The sequence below is a fragment of the Salvelinus sp. IW2-2015 genome, unplaced genomic scaffold, assembly GCF_002910315.2.
Source record: "Salvelinus sp. IW2-2015 unplaced genomic scaffold, ASM291031v2 Un_scaffold2255, whole genome shotgun sequence".
Lineage (NCBI taxonomy): Eukaryota > Metazoa > Chordata > Actinopteri > Salmoniformes > Salmonidae > Salvelinus > Salvelinus sp. IW2-2015.
Window position 1 is genome coordinate 13,655 of NW_019943584.1, and position 5,331 is coordinate 18,985.

General features: G+C 42.4%; 1 pseudogene; it reads left to right on the forward strand.

Moving 5' to 3' along the window:
• Window positions 1-2,516: 2,516 nt before the first annotated feature.
• The window catches only part of LOC139025096 (protein eva-1 homolog C-like), a 21,089-nt pseudogene continuing 18,274 nt past the window's right edge, over window positions 2,517-5,331 (forward strand).

The following is a 5,331-nucleotide window of genomic DNA, read 5'->3' on the forward strand; positions in this document are numbered from 1 at the left end:
GGTTTTTTTTCTACCTTGATCGCTGCTGCCCTGCACTGGTGGCGCTTGGGTCCTGGTACGTCACTAGACATTCAGAACATCCGGGGCTCAGCACCAAAGATCCCTGCGCAAAAAAAAAAAAAAACACCTCGCAAGCTAGTGTAACTTTACGTCCGTCCCCTCGCCCCGGGCGCGAACCAGGGACCCTCTGCACACATCAACAACAGTCACCCACGAAGCGTCGTTACTCATCGCTCCACAAAAGCCGAGGGCCCTTGCAGAGCAAGGGGAACCACTACTTCAAGGTCTCAAAGCGAGTGACGTCACCATTTGAAAGGCTATTAGCGCGCACCACCGCTAACTAGCTAGCCATTTCACATCGGTTACATTAGCAATGAATATTTTGCAGAAACATACCTCTATGTTGCATATCTCACTACTATCTTCCGCGAGCTGTGCTCTCCTGACGGCAAATAATTAACACTTCTTAATATTAATTCAATGGATTGTGGTCAGTAAACCCATGGAATGTCTAGTCACAATTATTTTTTTGTTTATTTTATCAAGTACAACTTACAAGTGCATAACTATCATCATTTTCCATTAGGAACAATTGTTGGAAAAAGTATTTATCATTTTGTTGCAATGTTTAAATAAACCATGTCCAAAATATGATTGGCAATCATTTTTTTTTAAAGTCTCATGTTGATGTTGGCCACATTACTGCAGATGAGGTTGGTTTAAATGGTCGTGTTTATTGAAAACAAATAAATTTGCACAATGACCACTTGTTATTTCAAATACATTGTTACAGTTGTTGGTTAGCTAACTAGCGAATGTTTGGCATATTTGCCATTGACATGAAATCAGTCAAAACAAGACATGGTATCAACAACATAATGAAACATGCTGAAATAACCCACTTATGATTCCCACACATGGCAGTGTCATTCTTGCTAGAAATCTGGCCATTCAAAATTACAACCGGCCGACTTACACGGAACCCAAACCGCGCTATCGTGCATAAATGTATTTTGTCCCTCTACCACAAACACGATCACGACACGGCAGGTTAGAATATCAAAACAAACTCTGAACCAATTACATTAATTTGGGGACAGGTCGAAAAGCATTAAACATGTATGGCAATTTAGCTAGTTAGCTTGCACTTGCTAGCTAATTTGTCCTGGGATATATAAACATTGAGTTGTTATTTTACCTGAAATGCACAAGGTCCTCTACTCCCGACAATTAATCCACACATAAAACGGCCAACCAAATCGTTTCTAGTCATCTCTCCTCCTTCCAGGCTTTTTCATCTTTGAATTTATATGGTGATTGGCATCTAAACGTTCATAGTATTACCACGACAACCGGCAAAACAGTTCGTCTTTCAATCACCCAGGTGGGTATAACCAATGAGGAGTTGGCACGTGGGTACCTGCTTCTATAAACCAATGAGGAGATGGGAGAGGCAGGACTTGCAGCGCGATCTGCGTCAGAAATAGTAAGTTCTATTTCAATCCCATGGCAACGCAGACGCTCGTTGGCGCGCACATTTACCTTGCGACGCTCGTGCACGCGACATGTCCGGTCTGGTCAGCACGTTATTATGCCCCATGAAAGCGTGCACATCGTTTTCGTGATGTTGTTGTCAGCCAACCCATCTATGTAGCTAGATGCTAAATAATTGTATTGTAAAAAAACACACACTATTCACTTACTCCTGCAAATACAACAACCGTCTATGTTTGCTGAGCTGCATCTTCAAATCCGTATGTCCATCTTCTATAAATTTGAAACAATATTAACAGCTATCCAGCTTAGTTGTTTTTAAACAGATAACGTAACGTTAGCTAGCTAATTGAGCTGACGTCATGCTAGCTAGCTATCTTTATTAGTAATTTTTAGCATATTTGGACAGTACTTGATTAGACAGTAATTGTTTAGTTGGTAATACTTTTGTCAGGTGGTTAACAGAGTATTAGGGTTGCGTCAATCAAATCTGGTATCAGGATAAATGTGATGCAGAGTCACTGAATATACTATAAGTACTTTTATTAAACTCAAGCGATAAATGGTAAATGCAATTTTCGTATATACGGGTTCACTGTAACACCTCGCAAGGCAGAACAGAGAACTGGCTTATTCTTACAGAGTTCTTCTTATATACTTTGACAGAAATAGTTCCCGCTTCTGAGCCGGCCTGTCAGAGTAGAGGCTGAGTGTGGTTTAGACTTACTCAGCCTATCGTTGGCGCACAGGCTGGTCCCAGCCCACAGGCGCTCCTGCTGTCCGGCGTTGCAGATTACCTCATTGTTTTCTATGCATGTGTCAATAGCTCAACATATTGTTCCCGCCTTGAAACATTGTTTTCTATGTATGTGTCCTCATTTAACATACTGTTCCCGCTCAAGGTTAACCACAGCCTCTCAGCTAGTTACACTATCTGGTGCACAATGTTACTTCCAGCACACACACACTGTTCCCATGATAGGCCAAGCATATTTTCAACCCTCACAAGAGCTTCAGCAGTTGGATTCAGTGTCCAGATAACTAATCAATAACTGTACTGTCAAAACCCTGCTCGTAAAATTTGCTAGGTTGCTAATTAATGAAGCAGCACTGCTAGCTAGACTGGGTAACGTTAGTCCCTCAAGTTAGTTAGTTAGTTAGCATAACTTTATCTGTCAGGGCAGCTTTTGAGTCAACATATTGAAATGTAAATTACTCGAATCTGGCTTAATACGAAGTCAATAACTCTGTGAATTACATCATCATAAGCTAACAAAATAGGCTATAGTAATAGCAAGCTAACAAAGTTTACCTCAGGTTCTCCTTCTCATCTTTGAGCTGAAGAATCGCCCGCTCCCGCCGAAATATATTTGTTTCTGACGAATCCAAAAAAAAGACTTTTTTTTTTACACAGAAATTCTGGTTTATTAAGGCAGCACAAAATAATAAAAGGCAGGGCAGGCCAGGGCTCATGTTTGGAGTATTCATTGCAGTGTGTAGCTAGTTTTACACCATCCCCGGAAAGGAAAATCGACTCCGGATTGAGACAAAAATCATTCGGGAAAGCCCGTGTCCGGTGACGTCAATGCTAGGGACGCTACAGCCTGGCTGACGCGTCTACACATCGAAGATATTCTGGATCTGGTGTCAACCAGACTACTATCACTATCCTACAGGAAGGAGACAAGTTACTTTAATTATAACAGTTTTCCTTCTTTTGCGGACGTTTTGGGTGAAGGCACTGGGGTGTTTTTTTTTTAAAGGGACTACGCTGAAAAAAGAGAAAACGGTTTTGTTTCGGGAACATCAACGCGCCGTAACTGCTGTTAACTGCTGTACTTTGATATAAACTACATATACTGTTATTTCCCTTTATTTCTGAATGTCTGTATGGAGTCAAAGTCATAACTTGGCGCAGGTGTAGTTGAAGGCTATGTGGCGTGATCATGTATCATTCCGATAAGCATTCCGCCTTTCCTGTCGGAAGCGTGGAGACTTGAGGAGAGAGGCGAGCCCCCGAACATGATCTCACGGAACGGGAATGAGAGGAGCCATGAGCTGGTCGGGTTCCCACGGCAGGCTGAGCTGCTCTGGGTCCGGGATTAACCTGCTCTACCTCTCGCTGTTGCTCTGGAGCTCCTGCTCTGGCATGGACGGACTGGCTGATTTCTCAAGTTAGTGTGATGATGATGATGATGATGAAGATAGGTGTGGTGGTGATGAAGATTGGTGTGGTGATGATGATGATAGGTGTGGTGATGGTAATAATGAAAGGTGTGGTGATGGTGATAATGATAGGTGGTGTGGTGATGGTAATAATGATAGGTGGTGTGGTGATGGTAATAATGATAGGTGGTGTGGTGATGGTAATAATGATAGGTGGTCTGACCTGTCTCTCTCTGTCCTCTTTCTCACTGTCTCTCTCCTCTCTGTCCCTCTCTCTGTCTTTCTGACAGTAACTGTACTGTGGTGTGAAAAACTTTGCTGACTAAATGAGACGCCCCCCACCCCAATACTGCAGATTTCTGTCCGAAAAATATCTTTTGTGTTTGTTCTGTCTTCATGTTGCCCCCCCCCCTTCTTTGTCGCTGAAGCAAATAAGAGAGTGTGGTGTGTGAGGGAGAGAAGCTGACATTAAGCTGTAAGCCCCAGAGTGCTGCTATCTAATACAGCTGCTTACGGTAGGGGTCTGGGTCAACTGTCCTCACAGGACAGAGGACACCTCGTTTGGTGAGTGGACAGCAGAGAGAGACTCAACGCTGTGTTGATACCAAGTGGGATGGTGGTATTCTACAACATGAAAACTGGTCAAAATCATTCAAGCCTTTCAACTGGTAATTACGAGTGGGTAATCGTCTATCGTCTGAGCTCCGACCTTCTCCTACCATGTGAACTCTGACGTCCTCGATAACAGTTTTCGGGCGTTAAATGCAAACAACATTAACATAATACTAACATAATTTATAAAAGTAATCTATAAATATTATTTTTTTAAACATGAGATTGGCTTGAAGAAAATCTTCGAAAAGGATTTAAGGTGAAGTTTCGAAGCTCTCAGTTAAAAAAAAAGAGGCTGATTTATTTATTTTCTGCTATAATTTATGTTTTTTTTTACCGCTGTAAATTTATTTACAAGCATGATTCGGTACTTTAGTTGATGGTAGACACAGTTGTCGTTCATCCGCTAGCCAATAGCTTTCTCCAGCGTTCAAAAGCACGTGTGCTTCAACTGGTATTTATGACTGGTATTTCCACTTTCTCACTTGGTGATGAACGCAGGATCCGGCATCAATTCACTTTCAAACTGTCAAAACATTTACTCTGAAGGTATGGAATGCACACTTTCAGCGTATATGCTTCACTACGCAAAGATCCCAAAAACTGATGCAATACATTAAATGCTTGATGGAGTTGGACCGTTAACATGCTCCATGCTTTGTTTTAGTTGATCCTCTCTCTCTCTCTCTCTTCTCCTTCTCTCTCTCTCTCTTCTCTTCTCTCTCTTCTTCTCTCTCTCTCTTCTTTCTCTCTCTCTGCTCTCTCTCTTCTCTTCTCTCTCTTCTTCTCTCTCTTTCTCTCTCTCTCTCTCTCTCTCTTCTCTCTCCTCTCTCTCTCTATCTCTCTTCTCTCTCTCTCTCTGTCTCCTCTTCTCTCTCTCTCTCTCTGTCTCTCCTCTCTCTCTCTCTCTCTCTCTTGCTCTCTTCTCTTTCCTCTCTCTCTCTCTCTCTTTCTCTTTCCTCTCATCTTGTCTCTTCTGTGGTTCTTCTCTCTCTCTCCTCTCTCCTCTCTCTCTTGTCTCTCTCTTTCTCTCCCTCTCTTGTCTCTGTCCTCTCTTTC